The sequence below is a fragment of the Vicugna pacos genome, chromosome 13 (assembly GCF_048564905.1).
Source record: "Vicugna pacos chromosome 13, VicPac4, whole genome shotgun sequence".
NCBI classification, from domain to species: domain Eukaryota; kingdom Metazoa; phylum Chordata; class Mammalia; order Artiodactyla; family Camelidae; genus Vicugna; species Vicugna pacos.
Window position 1 is genome coordinate 16515956 of NC_132999.1, and position 10995 is coordinate 16526950.

A 10995-nucleotide genomic window follows, 5' to 3' on the forward strand; every position below is an offset into this window, starting at 1 on the left:
TTTGAGGGGTGGCTGCGGGTGTGTTTTGGGAGAATGGGGAATCAGTAACACCAAAGTCGCTGCCTCCGAGCCGGAGATTCCAGTTGTCCTCATTACACAGAGTCAGTTTTCAATTACGTGTGCTAATGAGGTCCAACAATAGGATGTGTAATTGGAATCCACAAAGAATTCCCAAACCTCATTTAGGAAACTATTTCAAGCTCCGTCTTGAGCCTGTGAACATGTAAGAAGCAGACTGGGATAACTATTGTTTCTATTGTTTTCAGCCTCAGACGGAGTGGGAATCACAATCACGCCACGTTCACCTTATATTCTTTCACTCAAGCCTTCTCTTTACCAGGTAAGCCTTGTGAGTTCCGTTCACTGAGGTGTCTTGCTTAAACCCACGGGGTCCACGCATGGTAGGTATCATCTTTCTGTTTTCAAGAAGAAAACTGACTTGCTCCAAGTGCTGTCAGTAGGAAATGGCAGAATCCAGGTTCCAACTCAGGTATTTCTAATTCCATGCAAGTTCCTTTGTGGCATCATCAAAGCCTTATGCAAAAGCTAGAAAGACCTGGAAAATGTTCAATTCAACTGAATTCAGTGCATTTTGAATTGGTAATCAATGCAAATGTTAATTGTTTGAGCGTTAAAGTTAGACAAACTGGATTTATTTCTTTCTGATCATGTGTCATAAGCAAGTTTCTTAACTACTCTTGTGTTTCAGTCAACATTCTTATCACTAAAGCTGTGTTATAGGAAAGATCAAATGAGACAGTGTTTTCAAGCACCTTGTACATCAGAGCATCAAAACACCCTGTTGCCTGCCCTGTCCATCAGTTTAGTCCTGATATCATTTATTTGGCTTTTGTCCCATGCTTTCCTGCATTGTTACAGGTTGCTTTGCAGTATGTGTCTGGCCTGCTTTGCTGAGTTACAAGAACTTCGGCTGGTCTCACAAAGGTGGTTCTCAAATTTTCATAGTTACATCTTTTCAATGTATGAAATTTTATACATTGCACATTGACACTCCTAAAATGACAGTTCTGAGCTAATTTTAGACCTCCACACATCACCCAGTGAGCAAGTTTGAACTTTCAAATGGAGGTGCCTCCAGGATGGCAACAATTTTTGTCTGTGCTGTTATATGGACAGTTTATTGCATTTGCCCATCTAATTTTACAAAGAGTGGAAAACGGTAACAAAAAAAGTGATAAATAAAATTGTGAGATGATAGAAGGCATCCCCTAAGTGGCAGATTTGTGGCCTCAAATGGATGTTTATTGAACCTCAGCCTGTGTCTTTGTTCAACTGTGAAGGGTGAGAATAAAATGAAAGGTCATCCATGAAACATCAGCGTCTATCTTCTCAGACTGCCTCAAAGGAGAGGAGGGGGAGACAGGGAGACATCTTCAGATTATAAATGGTGAATCTATGTAGAAATCATTGCTATGCTTTGAGTGCCCAGAGGAGTTCAAGGCCAAGAGAAATATTGCCAGAGGTAAAGCTCACACAGATTTCTCACCCAAGGAGAGAAAGCCAGAGTTCAATTCCTTTTGACAAAACTTCAAAAAGATGCTACCATAAAATCATCATAATCTCCCACTTAATCTCCTGCACACTCTCATTTTGCAAATCCTTTTCCGCACAATGAAATGATTTGGTTTTTGTTTACATACAGGATGCCATTTTTAGAAAGTAAGTTCCTTATGGGCAGGAACATGTTTTGTTAACTGAAGGGCTCCAAGCACCCAGATTTGTACCTGGCACAGAGCAATCACTTAGTAAGTATTTATTGAATTAAATTCATAGTAAATTCAAGTTGAAATAAGATATTACTTTATAAAATTGTTTACTATATTCAGTTTTCTGTGTTTAATAATCACATGAGCCTGGTGTAACCCAAGAGTTTAAGAAAACCTAGAATGGAGAATACAATTAGGATTTTTATTATTTTAGTTCTCTTAGGTCCAGAAAAGTTAAGCACCAGGTTAGGTTCTGTCTTGCATTAAGTGTGTGGTAATTGATAAGTCATTAAACTTCCTTGAATCCAAGATAGATAAATAGCGACATATTTATGTAGCAAACCATATTTTTAATCTATATATCTACTGCACAGAATTAGGACAGCTTATAAGAATACATACAATAAATCAAAACAAATTAAATAAACTGAATAAAGAAATACATAAATACATATGAGTTTCAAAGAAATGTAGGCTAAAAGAAGATACAACAAAGAAACAAGCTTCAGTTTTTTTTTAGTTGTAAGTTAAGAAATGACACCAACCTCGCAGGTGGATGTATCAAATGATTTTATGTGATATTATCTTGTTACAGTTAACATATTTTAGACCTTTTAGTTGTAGTAGTTGTAGTCATGGTCTTAAAGATGAGTAGGGTAACTATGTTTCCTACCTATACACATTTGTGGCATTAATCTCCCCTCTGCCCTGTAAGTTTTGTGATAGTTGTGGATTCTTGGTGGGTTTCCGGTGGGTACTACGGAGCATGACTCACAGTGTGTGGTAGATTACATGCAAAGATGACCACCAACAACCCCTCCTATTCCTACATATGTGCTGGGCCTCTCCTCTAGAAGTGGAGTCTGTTATCCTTTCTCTTAAATCTGGGATGACCTTGTGACTTGCTTTGTCCAAAAGAATGGAAGAGAAATAAGTTTGCACCAAGCTCTGTGAAGTGTAGAAACTTGTATTTTCACTCCCTTGGGAGCCCTTCAAGACACCACGTAAAGGAGTCCATCTACTGCTGGACAGAAAGGCCATAGAGAGAGAAGCAGACCCAGCCACCCCTGGCCATTCCGGCCACCCTAGCTGGAGCTCCAGAAATATGAGTGAAGCCATCTGAGATCCTCCAGCCCAGGTGAGCCACCCTGGCCAATTGCATATGGGGCAGAGGTGAGCTGTCTGCCCAAGTCGTGGTCAAATTGGAGAATCGTGGGCAAAAATATGGCTGTTGTTTTAAGCCACTCACTTTTGGGAAGGCTCCTTTTGCAGCAATAGATCAACAGCATGGGTTTCCCTGGGCAGCACCTCAGCCTCGGAAGTGCCCTATTCAGCAGCAGTCTGTTCTGTTTGTTTCACCTTTTCTCTCCTGTCCTGAGCAACTTCCTCTTTATTTCATTAATTACCACTCCACTATCTGATCTGTCCACTGTCCATGGATTTTCAAGGAAGATCAGTGAACTGTTATGAAAAAGGCCTAGACTTTTGGTTGATGCCCTCAGAGAAGACTACCAACGTATGAGCACTAAGTGAAGATAATATTTAAAACTCAGAGTTGTTTGGCAATACAGAAATGAAAATCTGGGCCTTCTATTGTCCAAGTACAAGTAAATGGCTGTCACAGTGGCTTGTTTCTGTAAGACAAGAAGGAAGGACATTGACATTAGTCGGTCCCAGTGGACTCCAATGAGATACTGGTGTTGCACTGAAAATGGAACTGCACTTCCCTTATAAAGTGAAAAAGAAGATTAACGTACACATAAACATGCCCTTTTTATTTCCAATTTTAGTGTATTGTGTAATCAATATTTTAATGACAAGGAAAAGAATAAAATAAGCCACAGTCTTACCACCAAGTGCAGCTATTTTCATTTTGCCAAGTTCCTTTCCAGTCATCTTCCATATGCGTTAACTGTAAGCCCTTATTTTTAGCTGGTTAATTATCCAGCTTCTCTTGCACAGGCATAAAGACTAATAGGAGCCCAAAACAGCGAGAGAGGCAGGAAAGGGAAGCCTGGAGAGAAGGTGTTAATGGTTAATTTATTTCTTCATTTATTCAGTCAATGAACATTATTGCAAGTATTTTAAGTACTTTCCATTTCTTAACATTCTTCAGCTATGTAATTACTTGTTCATTGGTCTTTTGCCCAATTAGACTGTGAGCTATATATGGCCAGATCTATTTTATCTTATTCACAGCTATTTTTCTAGCATTTAATATAATGCCTAGCACTCTGAAGGCATTAAGTAAATATTTGTTGGATTGAAGCACGGGAATTGCAAGTCTAGAGAATACATTTACCAAATCAGGGATGGGAGGAAATAAGTAAGGAGGAATGGTTGTTGTTAAATAGTGGGTGAGAGTCTATATATTAAAAGGAGGACAAGCATGCCCTAATGTACTTTAAAATAAATGTGGTCTATTTGATTAATGCTGTTAGTTAGGATTTGAATCTTCTGCCAAAAAAAAAAAAGAAAGAAAGAAAGAAAAGAAAAGATGAAACCATCTCCGGAGACATTGTGTATTCAGTTCATTTAATATTTATATCAAGCTTCTTAACTCAGCATCCTCGAGGAGACCAAAAATGATCATTGGAATGTGCAGTGATACTCAGGAGGATGGGGTAAGAGCACTCCCCACTCTCCTAGTCCCAGATAAATCAACATAGATTGAGTTAAATTTAGGTACTGTCCTGAAGGGTGGAGGGAGTACTCTAGAATATTCAGGAAGGAAATATCCTTTCTCATCTCTTTCTCCAAAAGACTCTGGCAGAGGTTTAAAAAGTAGGCTTGCTCTTACAAGGAATTAAAAAATACAAGTTAGAGGTCAAAAGGAGACCCCCAAATTCAATGGCTTAAATGAGATAAAATTTTATTGTGCTCTGTCGTAATCGTCTGCAGGTGGGCAGACCAGGCCAGTAGACAGCTTTGCTCAACAAAATTGAGACCTGGATTTTTTCTTCTATCCTGTTGTTCCATCATCCACTACTAAGGCAGTACTTCTCAAATGTTAATGTGCATTCAGACCACCTGAGGATCTTGCTGGGATGCAGATTCTGGTTCAGTGGGCCCAAGGATGGGGCCTGAGGTTATGCATTTCTAAAAAGCATCCAGGTTATGCTGATGCTGCTAGCCCAAAGACCATACTAGGGGCAGCAAGGCCCTGGGACGGCACTGTCATTATCTGTAATGTAGCAATAACACGCACACCTTCTGCTCAAATTCAGAAGTCAAAGACTTAGCAAGATGGCCATGCCTGGCTCCCAGGGGGCTGACAGATGTTCTTAGTCTCTCGCTGGTAGCCATGTTACCAGCAAAGAAGTGTGAACTAGAGGAGGAAAGCACTATTACCATAGGAAAAGAGAGAATGACTACTGGGGAAGTGTTACTAGTCTACGCACAAAAACTAAGGCAGCAGGAACTTATAATTAAAGCAATAGAGATGAAATGAAACACCAAGAAATAGGATGTATGATCTAGATAGTACTCTGAAACCTGTGAAGACAGCTTTAGCAAAAAACCATTGGATCATAAGTCACTGGGCATTGACAGCATTCCATTTTCAGTTTCAACCCCTGGTATGCTTTGCTTGTGTATCCTCTGTGATTGTTCTGACAATATGATAGGTAACTGGGAATGACTCAGAAACTATTTTAGACACTGAGTAGACCCTGACATCTGCCTATGGTTTGCAAAAATAGATGTAAATGAAAATCAAGAACATAGCTAAGATGTCATTAAAGACATTAGACCAAACATTAACATGATCCAAGCAAAAATTAGGAACTTCTGGACATATTTAACATGAATTTTTTATTCCTATGACCATCGGTTTACCTGGGACATATTTTGAAATTTGTTTCTGACAGCATCAGAAACAAAATTCATTGTCTAGCCCTTTGATATGACACATTTTCTCAGAACGTTCAGTTGAGTAATAAATTTTGGAGGCTTCCAACAAAGAAAATGATACAGCCTTTTCGAATGTTCCCACCTCATTTCAACATTTAATTATCTTCTGTCTTATAACAGATCTCTTTTGGATCTAATCTAGCTTGAGTGACCATGTTGGAACTCTTCTGAAACTGAAATGGGCATTGTTAATAATTATGCCAGGACAATAGGTATAAACCAGAACTTTCCTGGGTAATCCAGGGAATATATAACTAAGTTTATGTAATATCTATCATAACTTCTTTATATATATATATGATTAATATACCTTCATTTCTATAAATATATTTTTATATAAAATATTTATATAATTACATTATATATATTATTTCTTAGGTAGGACATTAATTCTATTAGTAAGGTTCTTTAAGATTGCAGTGAATAGTCAGTTGCAGATTATCTTTGGTAATGAGTTTGTTCCAAGTATTTTAGGTAATAAAAATAACATGGAGGTGTGACTGGGGAGCTGTGGAGTCAGCCACTGTTGGCTCTAATCCTATACTTTCAAGAATGAGATGTTCAACACCATTCAGAATATAGTCTGAGTTCCACTCCTCCTCTCTGTGTGTGTTTGTTGGGCACAGATATTGCCAAGTCCCCTCAAAACCCTGGCCTCCTTCACATCAAGCCCATTCAAGTTTGCCTTGTTCAGTCAACAGTACCCAGGGAACAAAGACGGCTTACCTCACTGAAAATGTTATGAATTTTACATGGACTTTTTTAGTGAAAAAAAAAATACACTAGTTGAGGATAATTTGCTCTGAAGACATAGCACGCACATAGAACATTGTGGACATTTCTCTAGTAAAACAAACCTGCGACGTTGTTTTTTTCCACTTAAGCTTTTTGCTTTAGTTGAAGGAAGTATACAACTGATTGGGATACTCAGAAAGGAAATAACATCCTTTCATCTCTCTCCATGTGACTCTGCAGAGGTTAGAAACATAGATTATGGACTGTGGTCCATTATGACCACAAAGCTTATTTGGTCATCTCATGACTCTTATGTAGGATTCTGTTACCAGAAGAAGAGGGGAGAACAAGTGTGATGGGCAGACAAAAATACAAATACTATCATGCTAGACAAGTGATAAAAGTTGATAGAGTGAAACAGAAAGTGTGTGGAACTTACCCCAGTGATAGTGGCAGCCTGAACAGGAGCTGCCCTCCAAGATGAGAGTTTAGGCTGTGTCTGGAGAGGAATGCTATGTGGAAGGTGTGAACTCAGAATCACATTGCCTAGAGAGGGTTTCATAATGAAAGAAAGCATTATGCAGGAAAAGGAGCTAAGGTTATAACCTGGAAAAAAATCAAATGCTGCCTTAAGCCACAGAGACTCAAATGGAGGTAGAAATATGGTAATGCATGCAATAAAGACAGTAAAGTGAGGAATGAGGGGCTGAGGGGTCAAGGTCAGAAATTTCTACATATGACTTCCTGAATTTTGCATGTCTGGTAGAGAATTTTTCTTTGAACTGTGGGTCCTGGCTTGTTTCACCATAGTGAAAAACAATTCTTAAACAAGTTGAAAGGAGCCAAATGAGATAAATTTCTCATTTCAAGGAAGTGCAAGGCATTGAGACAGAAATTTGTCTTCCATAGATATTTCACCACCTGGGCAAGAGGTGTGAAGCCATCAAAGAGGCCACAAGTCCAACTTTGATTACTAAAACAAAAGCCCAACTTGTCAGAAGCAGTTTAAACAAGATAGAAGCATATTTCTCTCTCATAGAACATTTTAACAATAAATGATCATAAGGCAGCTTCCTAGTATGAAAGGTCCACGTTCCTTCTATCTCTGTCATTCCTGATGGTGTTGCCCTCTCCTCAAGGTGGGTGATGGATTACGAACACATCTCCTTAGTCAGCTTTCAGCAAGCAGATAGAGAGGGTTCAAGGGAAAGACATGTTTTTTACTTCTAAAGGAGCAACCCAGAAGTTGCAAACATTACTTCTGCTCGTATCCCATTGACTACAAGGGAGGCTGGGGAATATCTTTTGTAGTTGAGAGTTTTAGTAAAAGATAAAGAGAATGGACACCTAGGGACTACCAGCAACCATGCTATACAATAGAAATAATGATTTAGTCTATCAGTGAATGATTAGGGAGAACCTATAGGCATTATTTAGTCAATTTTTATTATAGGAAACTAATGTTCAGAAAGGTTGAATGATTTACCTAAGGTCACATAGCAAATTATTGAAGGAGCCAGGACACAAATTGGTGTCAGTTGACCTCAGATCGTAGACTGTTACTACCACCCTGTCTTGCCTTTAAAAGTGCCTTGTCACATAAAGTTGTAAAAAGGAAAGTAATAGTATAAGATGTCAGTGAGAGCTTTACCAAGATACGTCAAAAAGCAGAAATACTGACTTTTTTCATTGCACAGTTGGTAGAGCTTACAGAGATTTTCAAGTATTTAGTCATGTTATTTAATGTGAAATAATATGCAATCATAAAAATCGAAATACCACAAAAGTGATTAAAAGTTGAAATCTTCCCAGGATTGACCACTGTCAGCAATTGGTGCAGAGATCTTCTTAGGTAGATTTTCAAAGGTTCTTTTGTCTGCTCCCAAAGTGATGGGGTTCCAAGCAGTATTTTTTAGTAGGATCAAGGGAAAAGGAATAGCAAGTAGCTCAGCAGAGCCATTCCCAGTCACTGCAAACTGGGTGATTCTTAGGTTAGGAAACTTTGGAGACACCTGCGGTCAGGCTGCAGAGAAGTAAAGAGCCAGTATTAGATAAGAAGTGGGACACCTACACTTGTCATGTAGGCAGGACTGGCTTCTTGGCACCAGTTCCTCCCTCCATCTCCATAACCTACCTCCCCCGACCCAGGCTGGTACTCTCTCTATGGACACTGCCTTATTTCCTCCCCAAAGACTGGCTTCCACAGCCATATTCACTTGATGGAAAATATTAAATGTGCGGGCAAGGGGAGAGGAGGAGCATGAGTTTTTGGTATGACTTCCTAATCATTCAGAACTAACAACCCAGAACTGTATTTCCAGTTGAGTGTGTCTGTCCAGGAGATAGTGTGGGCTGAAGGGCAGAAGAGCTGGGTTCAAGATCTTGGGCCACTATTTATGATACATGTGCCTTGTAGTAAGTCACTTAGCTTCCTGAGCCTAAATTTCTTCATGGTTACCAGGGACAGTTACGCTTAAAGTGTTGAGAAAATTAGCGAGATGCTTGTGGAGGAGAGGCTTAAAGCCTGACTGTCAAGGGGTTATACTACCTTTCTTTCTTGATTCAAGTAATTTTTGATGTTAAAAAGAGTACACAAACTCATACACCTTCGAAATTTGTGTTGAAAACCCCACAAATCCTGATTTATAAAAAGATTTTAAGAAACAGGCCATAACAACAAAAATACTAGACCAAAACCTAATATTCATAATCCTCTAGGGACTTAGCCCCAGGCTGTTGATTTGAAGTGCCCTAGATATTTTCAGCATCAATAAAAGGATTCTCCTCAGTGAATAGGCAGTAATTCTATCATATTATTATTTATTTTGTGGGGGAGGTAAGTAGGCTTTTTAAATTTATCTTTAATTTATCTTTAACGGAGGTACTGGGGATTGAACGTCATGCATACTAGGCTCACACTCTACCACTGAGCTATACCCTCCCCTCTTTTAACATTATTCTTGATCTCAGATCTAGATCAGAGGGGCTAGTCCTTTTATTTTTTGTTTTTATTGTGACTTCTATTATTACTTCTGTTTTTAGTTCTAAACTTCATATGAAGATTCTCTGGGCTTCTACAATGTTGGTAAAGAATGAAGTGGATTGAGGAAGCCTAATAGGTAGGGCTAATAGTCAGCAGGTACCTTTAATTCAGCCTAAAGGTGGTGGTCTAAGGCTGGCCTTTGTTCTGATTGATCAATACCTGTACCAGTGCTAACAGAGATCTTCGCATTTAAAAAGTATATGTCAATCTGAAAACCAACTTATTCTTGAGAAGGGTAGAATAAACAAAATATCTTCATTTTGTTTTGACAGAAAGTTTTAAATCAAAGGCAGACGTGGTTTTCAACTCCCTAAACAAATGTCATTTACAGGTTGACTAAATTGCATAGACCTGCCCTTGAGTTTTGGTGCTGTTTTAAGCATAGCGTTGGGTCACTTGTAAAATAAACAAAGGAACCAACCTCCTCCACTGCTCCCTCCCTCCAAAGAAACCCAACAAATGAAACCAGTGATGTCATTAATGCACCAACCCTTGTTGCTCACAGACATAGGCAGAATGTGTGTCTCTTCCCAAGATCCATTTTCAACCAAGTACAAGCAGATGCTAACTCTCAACCTTTGTCATTCCCTTGAAGATATTCCTGAACCTACATTTTCTGTTTAGATTTGAAAAGCTCAAAACAGAGATGATACATATACACATGTCGACCCCAAAGTGTTTGAAGAAAGCAATTTGTGAATCAGTATATCAGTTTTCTTTGTTTTGTTTTGTTTTTGAAACATTTTAACCTAGTGACTAATAAAACTAAGGTTTTCCAGCTTTTCAACCAAAGATTAGAAACCCTGTGTGTTTCCTGGCCTCTCAGAATTTCCCTTCCATTTATCTGACACAAAGAAAAGAGCGCATGGGGAAATCAGTTAATTCAGGAATTACTTCTCTGTCATCTGTACATATAAAAATCAGATAATAGACATATAGAAACCAAAGTAGGAGAAAAACAAGAAATTCAGAGAATTCAATCATTTCTATTATGACTGAATCAGAACAACAAATTATTTAATCCACTACATCTTCCAAGTCTAAGCAAAGCTTATATAAACGAAGAATAAAGTCTGAATTACTCCAAACTATCAGGTTATTCTCCTACTGATACTTTTCTACAATACACTGATATTCACTTGATATATTTTAGATTTGAGGTTGTGGGTAATCAGTTGCCTTCTTTTTACTTCTAGAAAAATGAATAAAATACTATAAAGTCAATTTTTATCATTAGAATGCTCATTTATGTACTAAAATGTTGATTCCATTGCTTTTCAAAGTTTCACAGAAATATGAAAAGTAAAAATGAATGGTTGTTGACTTTGCTGTTGTCCTCTACTGTTCAATTCAATTAGCCTTAGAATTTTTTGATGGAATCTATCTTTGCTGGCAAGATACCATAATTCTGAAGTCAGTGTACTTTCATAAAATTGAATATTTATCTTATGTAGTAAGTCTCAGGGAGGTAACAAGAGCCAAATTGTTCAACCTAGAAAGAGCCTGAATCACCTCTAGTAGAAGCTAAAATTCATAATTTTATTTCATGTTGTCTTATGCTTATTTTATGAACTTTAG

General features: G+C 38.2%; 1 long non-coding RNA gene across 1 annotated transcript; it reads left to right on the forward strand.

The window, feature by feature from the left end:
- Positions 1-265: 265 nt before the first annotated feature.
- LOC140700882 (uncharacterized) lies at positions 266-9492 on the forward strand. Its single transcript, XR_012079617.1, has 3 exons — positions 266-340; positions 1664-1766; positions 9417-9492. It is a non-coding gene; the product is annotated as an uncharacterized lncRNA (long non-coding RNA).
- Positions 9493-10995: the final 1503 nt, after the last annotated feature.